This window comes from Mesoplodon mirus (assembly GCF_964341445.2).
Source record: "Mesoplodon mirus genome assembly, chromosome: 6".
In the NCBI taxonomy this organism is placed as follows: Eukaryota; Metazoa; Chordata; class Mammalia; order Artiodactyla; family Ziphiidae; genus Mesoplodon; species Mesoplodon mirus.
This window is the reverse complement of record NC_138982.1, coordinates 17,585,177-17,598,371: the sequence shown is the minus strand read 5'-3', so window position 1 is coordinate 17,598,371 and position 13,195 is coordinate 17,585,177. Positions and strand designations below refer to the sequence as shown.

At 37.1% G+C, this 13,195-nt stretch overlaps 1 long non-coding RNA gene across 1 annotated transcript in view; it reads right to left on the bottom strand.

Annotated features, from left to right (window-relative positions):
* Positions 1-13,195, bottom strand: part of LOC309806271 — a 71,112-nt gene that overhangs the window by 32,249 nt on the left and 25,668 nt on the right. Inside the window, exon 3 of the long non-coding RNA XR_014294362.1 lies at positions 7,619-7,726. This is a non-coding gene — a long non-coding RNA (uncharacterized lncRNA). The remainder of the gene's footprint in view (positions 1-7,618; positions 7,727-13,195) is intronic.

Sequence of the window (13,195 nt, the reverse complement as noted above, 5' to 3'; positions counted from 1 at the left end):
TTGTGGTGCGTGGAATTCTCATTGCAGTGGCTTCTCTTTTTGCGGAGCACCGGCTCTAGGCGTGCAGGCTCAGTAGTTGTGGTGCACGGGCTTAGCTGCTCCGCGGCATGTGGGATCTTCCCGGACCAGGGCTTGAACCTGTGTCCCCTGAATTGGCAGGTGGATGCTTAACCACTGTGCCACCAGGGAAGCCCCAACCCCTCTGTTCTTGAAGCAAGCTGATCAGGAGTGAGTATACCAGGAGCATCTCCCTCACCTCAGGTGGAGAAGCAGACAATTACTTGGGTAGCCTCAGATCAAACTAAACAATGGTTTTAACCTATGACACCGTAATCTACCTGACTTCAACTATCATCACCATCTGCAAATGCCTACTGCTGTTCCCTATACACTAGACTGAACCTCCTGTATATCTACACTAATCTAGTCTAGGTTCACAACTCTTCTTAGGGCATGGTCATTTGGGGCATTGATATTTGGGGGCAGCTCATCTACTTTGAGGATCAGTTCCCTTAGCCACAATCCCAACTGGTCCCACCAGTCAGAGATGCCAGCATGTCTCAAGCTGAATCCATTTAATTATGACACATTTGTTAGAGCTGGAATGAGACTTAAAGATCCCTTGGTGTTTTTTTTTTTAATTGAAGTATAGTTGATTTACATTTGGTGTTTTATTTTAATCAATAGATCCACTTCTTCAAGTGGAATTTAATGGAGAAGCTCAATTAAAAAAACAACTAAACAGAACTCAAGGTGCAGTTGAAATAAGAGTACAGAAATGAGAAGGTCCAAGATTCCTCCCTCCTCACCCACCATAAACCCACCTACTCAAGATGTTTAGAGCACAGCCTTAACATTCCTGATTTAGTCCAACTAATCCTGAGTCCTAGGCATCTTGTCTGAAGTCACCCAACTAGTAACCAACTAGTAAGTCTAGGACCTAAAACTCAAAACCAGTGTATTAGTCAAGGTTCTCAAGAGAAACAAAAACGATAGGATGTGTGTGTATATATGTACGTATGCGTGTGTGTATTAACTGGGGGGACTGGCACGTCTGAAATTTGCAAGGCAGGTCAGTAAACTGGAGACCCAGGGAAGAGCTGCTTTTGCAGCTCAAGTCTGAAGGCTATCTGGAGGCAGAATTCCCTCTTCCTCGGGGGACTTCAATCTTTTTCTATTAAGGCCTTCAACTGATTGAAGGAAGTCCACCCACATTATGGAAAGTATCCACTCAAAGTCTTCTGATTTAAATGTTAATCACATCTAAAAAGTACCTTCACAGTGACATCCAGACTGGTGTTTGACCAAATATGTGGGTATCGTGGCCTAGCCAAGTCGACACATAAAATTAACCGTCACACTCAAGGTCCTTAGTTCAAAACTGTATGCTCTTTTCATTATGAGTAACGGTTTACGATCCAACAGAAGAGAAAGGACAGTGTAGCATATGCTGCCTGTTGCTTATCTAACACTCATTCTCCTCTTCCCCTTCCTAACAAAACCTAAAATTTTTGTGTGAAGGCCAATGAGCCTACCTAGAATATTAAACTTTGTAATTTTTCCTAGAGTTATTTTTGACCAGTGAAATGTAAGGAAAGGTGACTGGGTGTAGTTTTGGGAAATCTCTTTAAAGAGATGAGCTGATTTAGCTGGTATGTGGTCCCTTGGCCTTTTCCCCATTCTCCTTCGTCTTGCCTGGAATTTGGACCTGAGGACTGAAGCTACAACAGACACCCTGTGATCACAAATGTCAAGAAGATCAGAAAGACCTAAGTCCTAACATTTTTTGAGCTGATGAACCAGCATCAGTAACTCTCTCCAGATTTTTTGTTTCATGAGAAAGAGAAAAAAAAAACATTATTTTTTTCTATGCCTCTGTTAAGATTGTTATGTGGTCTCAGTCCTTAACTTATACAGACAAGGACACAGGTAACTATGGTGAAAATCTTAAACACTGAATAATGATGGAAACCTTGAGACTGTGTGTAAGGCAGCAAGGCAGAAGAAACAGGGTTGATATAAGTTAGACATCATGAATACATCAAATACTATGAGAGACCATTAGGCAGGAGCTCTGGGAGACTGAACAGCTGCCATGAATTCAGCAAAAAGGTAAGTGGACATAAATAGCTATAGGAAGAAAGGAGATGGATATTTAAAATAGTTAAACTTTTTTTTTTTTTTTTGCGGTACGCGGGCCTCTCACTGTTGTGGCCTCTCCCGTTGCGGAGCACAGGCTCCGGAAGCACAGGCTCCGGAAGCACAGGCTCAGCGGCCATGGCTCACAGGCCATGGCTCACAGGCCCAGCCGCTCTGCGGCATGTGGGATCTTCCCGGACCGGGGCACGAACCTGTGTCCCCTGTATTGGCAGGCAGACTCTCAACCACTGCGCCACCAGGGAAGCCCTAAAATAGTTAAACTTTTTAGCCACAAGCCTAGGAGAGCCACTGGAATGAATTGCAGTAAAGCTGTGTGACTTTTTCTCTCTGAACCTTTCTGGAAAGTCATAGGACAGGAGAAGAGCAGGAACAAATTAACTACCCTCATTAGTAATCTCCACTGTAATTTGTCTCCTCCTGACAGACCCTTTGAAGAGCTTATCTTGACTGGTCTGTCAGTGGAAGCACCTCCTCATCCCAAGGTTTTTAAAACAAAGACAACTGATTAACCTAACTTGCAACTAAAACTGCCCACCTTGCTTCAAGAGCTGAATCACAAATCACTTTTAGACATGATTTTTCAGGAGTGTGGGGTGGGGAAAGAGAGATAGAGAGGGAGAGAGAGAGACTTAATCTGTTTGAGATGATTTAAATTAACTCCTGCTTTGAGGCAGAGAGAGAGCTCTGAACTTTCCATAGCCATCGAGAACCTTTCCTAAAGATACTCTCCTTATGAGTGTGCAGTTTTACGGAAAGAATGAGGGGTTGTGCAGTAGTGATAAAGGTGTAAGTGGGAGGATGTGTGAATTGAACTTTCTCGAGTTGAGGTGGGGAAGCTTCAGTAGGTGGATGACCTTGGGCACAAAACAATCATTGGCTGGAAGTGAGCACATAATACCTTTGGGGAAAAGAGAATAGAGTAGGGCAGGTTCGAGTCAAGTTTGAAGGCAGAGATGTACGTGAGAATCAAGATGTATCTAGCCATACATGGTCAGGACAGCAAAAGAACTAAGCTGGAGGACAAGAAACAGGTGGTTAGCAAATATAAGGCTGGAATTGTGGCTGAAAATCCTGACAAATCCAGATTTCTCCCCTCCCTCCCTTCCTCCTTCCTTCCTTCCTTTTTTCCTTCCTTCCAGGGTATTAGAGGTATAGGGCTCATTTTCCTGGCCAAGCTTATTCCCTCCTGTTTTCTCAAACCCCAGTTCACAGCCAATGGAAAAAATGGTCCTCATTCACAGTTCACCTTTGAGAAGTCTTTCGGGAAGCACAGAAATTCAAGCATGTTTATTACACCCCCATCTGTTGTCAGGAATAAAAAAATATTTTTATGCAAAAATACAGCATTAGGTGTGATTTTGACATGGAAAAATACTTCTTTTAAAGATTTCCAACACAATGGAATATGAGACTCAAATCTTATAATGCATCCATAGGGCTATCCAAATTCTGCCACTGAAGTAGTATTTTATTAAATAAATAGATATATTCCTAGCACTTTCTAAATTAACAAACATACATTTAAAATATTCTGGGAAGAGCCTATTTAATTCTCTGAGTAAAAGGCATCTGAAGGAATTTGGTTGGTGGGATGCAACTTTCTGTATTTTCTTTCCTCCCTCCCTCCCTCCCTTCCTTCCTTCCTCCCTCCCTCCCTTTCTTTCTTTCTTTCTTTCGGCCAAATATCAGTCAGTTAATTTGAATCTAATATTTATTGAGTACAAACATGGTCTAATTTAATGCTCACAATAAGCATTCCAATATTTTTTTAAAAGATTTTTAGCCACTTGTTCAAAGTCACTAGTTAAAATAGTAGAGAGTTTTCGTTTTCTCTGAAATAAATCATCAGCTTAAAAAAAACCTTACTGAATGATACTAATTCTGTACACTCCCTCAAGTTATTTTCAAAGGTAGGGGAAGTATAGGCTAGAGTTAAAACTTAGAGCTGTTTTGGGGACATATAAACTGATTTGAATAGACTTATTATACCAATTTGAAAATAAATACCTGGAACTAGAGGAGCTTTGGTAGTAAAATAATTAGAGAAAGTAAAATATTAGCATTTTAGTTTAGCAATTTTCTTTCAGTGTGTGGAGAAATATTGGTTTATAAAACAGAATCTTTAGACATGGTGGATTCAATTTACAGTGACTCAGTTCATGGAGTCCTATACCCTTTCTTGGCTCCTTTTGATTTGGCAGCCATATACCTGTGACTTTACAAAAAGGCAGAAAGGGTAAATGAGCAGTTTGGTTACTGTTTAATCATGAAACAGTTTTCCTGCTTTTTACCCAATAGGAAAATTATATGATAAGCAAAAATTGCTTTTCATATACACCACAACGAAGGACTATATTTCAAAACCATTTCTCTTTGATGGTTCAATGACTTTGTTTTTTAATTTACTTTACTTTTAATAAAGTAAATCTTCAGATAATATAAAAACCACAAAACTTAGAAGTTTCACATAAGACATTAGAGTTATGCTCTACTTTCTACCCAAAGGAACTAATTTCTGAATATTTATTTAGTTTATAAAACAGATATAATTGCAGACATGACAGACACAAACCTACATTTTCCAAATCTTCTCAGAGTATAAATACTTACATTAAGATGAAGTGTTTTAGGTGTAAGACTTATGTGTAAGAAGTCATAAACAACCTAGTTTCATTATATTTAATGTTCTAAAACAGCATTATAATCTTTTAGAATTGTTTTCATGTTTGAACCATTTAAATATATCTATTAATAATAAGGTTAAAGTTCAAAATAATCTATTTTTAAAATGCCACCCAATTTTCTGATTATATTTAAATATTATTTGCATACTTATACTAAATGAAAAATCATTTGAAATCTCAGCATTCTTAAAAACGGAAATACTCTTTGATGACCCCTCTGAGCATTTTTGGTTCATAGCACAATAACTGGTATATATTTTATACTCAGTAAACTTTAGTAAACTACAAAATTTAGTGAACTACTGTGAATTATTTTATTATCTTTTAAAATTTTATATTGTATATTGGAGGAAATCCAGGAAATTTTAAGCATCCAAAAATTATGATCTAAAATAAAGTGTAAATCAATAATGAAATTAATCCTAGGCTAGGGTCTATTGGTTATAGGATATTTTGAGATGTAAGTTTATTTTAAAGTATTTCATGAATAGCAGCAATACATTTAGCTACAAAATCCTTTGGTTGCTAAACATTTTATGTCTTAAACTGATAACCTCTGAATGGCAATTTATTTTAGTGTTAGTTATATTTACCTTAGTACATATTTAACATGTCTATTGTGAACAAATTCATTCTTTGCCTAGGACATTCCCTCCTTCTTTTTATCTTTTCTGGTTTCCCTTCATGATACCACTTCCCTTCTGCCTTCTCAAAAGGACATGTCTACTTGTCCTGCTCCCCCAAAGCAGAACAAGGGGATGAGATTATTCTTACTGCCCACTCTCCTTCAGGCTCCAAGGATCTGCAACCATTGCTCATCAAGCCCTTCTCCTTTGTAACTCTTATTTGTTATTGCTTTCTTTAAAGCTTCTATTTACTGACTTCCAGGAGATTCAGTGTCTACAACTTCAACACCTGGATCCAACTCTGTCTCTTCATTCCATGCCCCACCACCACGATCATCAGTGATCCTTCCAACCCCCTCGGCCCAACTGTCCAACTCAGGCAGAGACATCCTGGTCATTACCTAGAACTGGTCCTTCAAGATATCAAAGTCTGAAATCCGTTTCTCAGTCCACAGCATCCTTCTCCTCACATCATGAGCTCCCATGCCTCTATGGAATCTGTTGTTTGTGCCCATCGTGACTCTTGGTTTTTAACCCCTTTGTACTGTCCTCAGGTATGAGAAAGACCGACTACCTCCTTGGCCTCATTACCTACTTAAAGATCCCATGTTGAATCAATTAGACTTTCCTTTCATTAGCACCTTCACTCTATTCCCCAATCCTGGACACAATCTATTTTCTCCACTCCTATTCCATGGCTGCATATTGCTGAAAGATGTTGCAAAGTGATGTGTATTACAGGGACCATAAATTTATGGTCCCTGACCTCAGCTGGGTTTTCAGTGTTTCTCAACAATATTTTTCTGATTTTATTGGTTTATTTTCTGTTGACTTCACTATTATTTGTTATCTATCTAAAACTTACTTCTGATTGTCTCCCTCTCAACAGGGAGAAGATTTAGGCCATTTAATATGAATTCCCCACTTCACTCCTTCTCTTCATAACTCATCTAAACTATCCTTTCCTTTCTTGCTCTTGTTTTAGAGAGATCTCTCCAAAATTTTCCCATCCTCTGAACACACCTTCTTCTAGTTCCTTTAATTTTCCCTCATTTGTTTTTTTTTTTCAGTTAATCCCTCTTTTCCTTGGTAAATCAAGGCCCAAGTTGTTACCAAACTTAAGTTAAGCTTTTCTCATTATTGCTTTCAACTTTAAAAAAGCCATCCTCTTTTTCACTTACTTCATAACTAGACTTCTTTAAAAGGTAGTCTGTTCTTTCTGCTCCCTCTTCCTTCCTTGGCATTGTCTTTAGCAACTGAGAGTCTAGACTTCCTCGCCCTGGTCTATTGGAACAGTTTTCTCCCAGATTACCATACAAATCCCCCATATCCAGTGTCTCTCCCTAAAATACTCTTAATCTAACACTGCAGCCCATTCTTCTTCTCACACGTTTAAATCATCTTTCTAACAAATATTTAAATTGCAACTACATGCAGTAATGCAATACAAAGATAAATATTATACGGTCCCTTTCCATAGACTAGAAGCCCATAGACTAGAGATGGAACACACTACTGAAGTTATGAACAAGAGCTATCATGACAGAGAAAAACAAGAGTGATCGGCTCTGCCAGGGAGAGCTGGGAACAGCTTCACCAATGTGACATCTTCAGTGCTGGTGCTAGGACTAGGATGTGTTTTCTGGGTGGAGAAGAGGAAAGCAGGCATTGAAGACAGAGACAACATGCCTGAGGCACTTGCCTGGCATGTTTTGGAAAAATTTAGTGTATGCGAGTAGATGTAGAACATCAAGCATTCAGGGTGCTATATAGGGCTTAGTGAAGCAGTTTGAGGTCATATGTTAAAGGCCTTTTTAGACCAGGTAGGAGAAGTTAAAATCTGTCCCATTGGTACTAGGGAGCCAATGGAGACTTTTAAGATGTAGAGCTTTGTGATGTGATTTATCCAAAACAGAACAGATTACAGAGCCTCTGAAACTAACTCTTCATTTACCAAAATTTTGATTAAGGGAAACTTCACCCTTCTAACCATTCACTCTTTAAAACTTAGACATCTATGTCTAGTCTGCCCTCCCCCAATCACTCTCTGTATCTTTGATACCAAACTCTATCCATTTTACTCTACATCATCTCTTGCACCTTGGATTTCCATTCCTCCCATCCTCCATGTCCAGATTCAAACCTCACCTGTTAGCTCTTGCCTGGACTTTTGAAGCACATCATGCACTGGAGTCCCAGCCTCTAGGTCTCTCCTTTTACTAATATACTCCCCATAGTATTGGCGTTATGGAATGTCTGCAAAGAATAAACCAATATGTCAAATACTTTTTCCAGGTCTATCTGATATGAGAAGGCTTTCTTTCCTTTTACTAAACCTTTGTTGAGCACCTGCTATCTCAGAGGCATTGTGCTGACCTCTTGCCGTTAGGCAGGGCAGAAAGCAGAAGCATCCTACTGGCAAGTGCCCTATGGTATTTATCAAGTCCAAGGCAGGAATCGTAAAATGGTGGCCATTGGGCTGAATTGGCTCAAAGCTGTATTTTATATAAACTGCAGCATTTAAATAAACATTTACAATTTGGGACAATTCACACAAAAATAAAAATTTATGGTTTCTGTTGAAAACACAATCTGTCAAAGCAGAATCAACAATCAGTCCTAAGTAGAGGAGAAACAAATGCTTATATCGGTACCACTTGCTATTGCTTTTGCATCTCACTTGATTTCTTTCCCCTAACATAATTCTGGGGCTGGGATGGGGTGAGGGGAAGGGAGGGAGGGAGGACTGAAGATGCCTGGGGTTGAACTTCCTGTCATCCCAATGGGAAGGGGTCTCAGGGTCAGAATTACATTGTAAAAATTATTGTTGTAAAAGAATATGCAATTTCTTGAATGCTTGCGTGTTTATACCAGCGAGGTGTAATACCATAATTCATACCAACTAGGTGTAACATCAATAATTTTCTTGTTTGAGATTTAAAACAACCCCTCAATTTCTACTTATATTTTATTCTCTCATCTTTTTAAGAAGAGTGGGCATCAGAGCACTGATAGATGCAGTGAAGAGTGAGGAGGGAAGTAAACAGAAAATGGATGGCCCTCAACATAGAAATTCAAAGCAGTAAATTAGGTTAAGGAATATCATGGGTAGAAAGCCAAGAAAAGAAAAAAAAATGCATAGGCAGCTGAGATTGGGAGAGAATTCCTAGTGTGATAAGAAGCAAATGCAGAATTGAAAGCAGAGATTTTGTCTTTTCAAGTGTTTGAAGACACCAGGAAATATCACAGCCAGAGCTGGAGAGCATATAAAACAGAAGTCTAGAGAAGTCCCCAAACCGATGAAAGAACCTACTTCCCCAAATAGTTTAAGGGTCTTTGTCTTTGGTGAGCCAAACCACTAAAATAAGGAAGGAGGCAAAGTCAAGATTTTCTCTTCTAGGTTCAGAGGAGTCATGTTTTGCTGATCTGATACTGAAGCAACTATATTTCTGTACAGAGCATGAAGCTGTATGTAAATTCATCCATTGCCTCAATCTGTTCTGCAAATATGTAATAGCTCAGTATTTGGAGACAAAGAAGCCAGCCAGTTCATAGTATTGCATTGTTTACCTTTTATTAACATGTATCCCAGGGGCTCATTTGCATAACATTTGCATTGCCTTGGCCATGGACAGCACATAAGGCACCGGCAAAGCACTTGATCCAGGGAGGAAATAGTGTGTGGTGGGCTTATTGAAGTCTATGTGAGTGAAGGCAGGCAGGGAAGGAGAGAGTCATTCGTAAATTCAGTTAAGATAGCAAATGAGTATTTAGGTTCCTTAAAAAACACTTTTTCCACTTTAAAACTATTTTGGGACTTAGAGCCTCAAGAGTAGAAATTGTTCTTAAAGGGAACAAAGTTCTCTGAAAGAAAAAAAAAAAGCTAAATCCATATTTGGCAAGGGGCTTTATATTGAATATAAATTTTAAGATAAATTTGTTTTTCAGACAGTATAAAAAAGCAATCTCAGAAAAAAAGTCAGAAAAGTTTATTTTCTTTTTATTCAAAAAAAACCCCACAGAGATATAAATTGATATATGTTCCTGTTATATTCCCTTGGGTATTACATAGATTGAAAAACTGTAATTAGAAAAGGAATGAAAAATAATTCCATAAAGCATTCACACTTACATTTGAAAATCCAGGAGAATGTAATGGCATATTTCAGCAGTCAATATAGGGAGTCATTTTTTCAGGTGAACTGAAGTGTGCATTATTGCAGCAACAGCAAAAAGACTCCATAGCTGACACTTATTTGGGGGAGTTCTGATAGAGTGGCATGTTATTCAAACTTTCTCTATGTAACTCACAATTCCATATACATATGTGTAATTCTAAACTTATGAATTTTGCAAAATCTGTGCAATCTCTATAGAAACATACACATACTTGTAAGGGTTATGTTACTTAAGCCATAGACAATAAGCCATTTTAAAAGAGAGCAATAACTCACTGTAAGAATCAAGCCAGTTCTTACAATAAGTGTGCTTTAGCTAACTTTCATATGCCAAAATTTGCTTTAAAAAATTCAGAATTTATCAACATTTCTCCAAAGAAGACAGACAGATGGCTAATAGGCACATGAAAAATGCTCATCATCGTTAATTATTAGAGAAATGCAAATCAAAACTGCAATGAGATATCACCTCACACCAGCCAGAAGGGTGATCATGAAAAAGTCTACAAATAATAAATGCTGGAGAGGGTGTGGAGCAAAGGAAACTCTTATAGACTGTTGGTGAGAATGTAAATTGGTGCAGCCACTATGGAAAACAGTATGGTTGTTCCTCAAAAAACAAAAAATAGAGTTGCCATATGACCCAGCAATCCCACTCCTGGGCATGTATCCAGACAAAACTATAATTCAAAAAGATACATGCACCTCTATGTTCACAGCAGCACTATTCACAATAACCAAGACATGGAAACAACCTAAATGTCCATCGACAGATAAATGGATAAAGAAGATGTGGTATATATATGCAATGGAATACTATTCAGCCATAAAAGAAAAATGAAATAATGCCATTTACAGCAACATGGATGGACCTAGAGATTATCATACTAAGCAAAGTAAGTCAGAAAGAGAAAGACAAATACCATATGACATCACTTGTATGTGGAATCTAAAATACGACACAAATGAACACATCCATGAAACAGAAACAGACTCACAGACAGAACAGACTTGTGATTGCCAAGGGGAGGGGGTGGGAGGGGGATGGATTGGGAGTTTGGGACTAGCATGTGCAAACTATTATATATAGGATGGATAAACAACAAGGTCCTACTGTACAGCACAGGGAACTATATTCAATATCCTGTGTAAACCATAATGGAAAAGAATATGAAAAAGAATATATATATATATAACTGAATCACTGTGCTATACAGCAGAAATTAACACAATGCTGTTAATCAACTATATATAAAATATATACTTATATAAATATATATATAATTTATATTTAAAATATAAAATCAACTTCAATAAAATTTTAAAAATCAAGGCAAAAAATATTCAGAATTTATGAAATAAACAACATAGTCTTATTGTTTTTTCTAGTCCATCAACTAGAAAAAGAAGTGAATTACTTCAAAGACATTACTTGAAAACTATATTATCATAGTTGGAAACTATCACCAGGAAAATTCCAATTCTCACCAGGGAGTAAAAAATTACCATATTTCAACTCAAAACTAATTTTAAAATGTTCCATATCACTGTATCGAATACATTTTGAAAAACATAGTTAGATCTTTCTGTTACTTAATTGCTGCTTGTTGCTTCAAATAATTTTCAGCTAAATAAAAGTTTCAACTCCTATAAAACATAGTTCATAACATGGTAATGACAACATTTTTACAATAACTTACAATCTTCTGAGATGATGTTTCACAACTCCTTCAGTTAGAGCTGGCAAATATGATTTCTGTTACTCTTCTATTTTAGCCTTTCAGTAAGTGCCAGCAAACGAAATTATATTCCTTCCCTTTTATGGCTTTCTACAAGGTCCTGGCTTGTAGAGAAGGCATTTGCGAGGTTGCTAACATTAAAGTTAATGTTAAACAGCTTATATTTTAACTACAGCTATTTTGCAGGTTGAAATACCCACATTTTGATTCTTTGCCACAAATTTTGGTAGTTGAAAACAGTCAATGACCATGCTTTTGTCTTATTTATTTTTAGTGCTCTAATGGTGGCCTCTTTACACCTTCAGAAACATTAGTTCCTATTAACAGATCTGGAATATTGACTGAAAATGAAAGTTCATGCAATCAATATTTTTGTTTGTTTAAAATAATTTAGAAGCCAAAAAAATGATAATAGTTCACTTGGCCAAAATGCAAGGCATTTTAGGCTTTTAGAAGAAAGATGTAAACACTAACGTGGAAATAAGCAAACTGCTTACAGAAAAATGTGAAGGGAAGAGGTTTTTGTTAGAGGACGTGGTAGCTTGCCATTAAAAACAGTTACTGTTCCAAGAAGTCTGTTTGGCTAATGCCAGAGACTCTTTATCAGTAAAATAAGTGAAGCTACGCCTCAAACATGTTCCTACACATTTCTTGAAAAAGTCTGAGCAATTTTAAAAATAGGAGTGAAGAGTAGAAGCCATATGGGTCACAGTCATGTTTGAAGTGACCCTCTGGTGATCTCTGTGGCCACCCTGACCACGCCCCGAGGCCCCAGCTGTGTGCATATGTGACAAATGGAAGCAGTAAGTGACGTCCTCATCTACAGGATCCCAACAAAACCTCTGACCACTTTTCTCCTAGGTTGTGACCAAATATATTGGCGTTGTTTAGATATAACTAAAGAATGTGAAAATTGATTTGGGTAAAAGGGTCAAAAAGAAGCCAAAGAGGCACTGCTAACAAGAATGCACATTATAATGTGCTTTCATATGATAAGACTGTAACTCCTAAAACACTCCTGAAAAATAACTTTTGATGGAATGTATTTATTGGGCCAACCAAAATAATCTATACTATCAAATATTTTAAACTATTGAAATTCTGAATAATGCATCCTTTCTTATGTAATCCTTTATCTTACAAGATGAACGAATATTTTCATTCATTATCCCTTAATGAAATGGCTGTCTTGTCAAAACCAATAGTACTCTGATAATAGGATTTTTTTTTAAATTAAGCAGGTTTTCTCTCTCTCTCCTTTTTTTTTTTTTTTTTTGATGCATGTTTGGTGCCTACACATGTTTGTACAACAGTGTGTTAGACTGTTAGTCTATTTAGTTAGACTTTGGTCACTGGCCGTTGGATTTATACTCTTTATAGACCTTTTTGTTAGAACTCAAATATTTAATAATGATCATTATAAAGAAGTATGGAAACACCCACAGTATAGTTCTATGTAATCAGTGGCTATAATTAATCATGATATTTGATGAAATTTTCTAATTTCTTATGTTTTAATATAACTGTTACATAATAGTATGTCTCAAAAAAATGAATAAAGCTTTTTAAGCACATTCTTTCCCATTCTCAGAAATAAGGCAACTAATATGATTTGATTAGGTTTTGATTTTCTTAAAAAAACATGCTAGTTAACCTTTTAGAATACAGAAATTCATGACTTTAGGGCTGTTACGAACCTTAGAAATTTTCCAGTTCAACTGCCTTCATTTTGCAGATTAGAAAACTTAAGAGTCACTGAATGAAAAAAATTGCCTGGATTCATATAGCAGGTGTGATTAAGAGTAGAT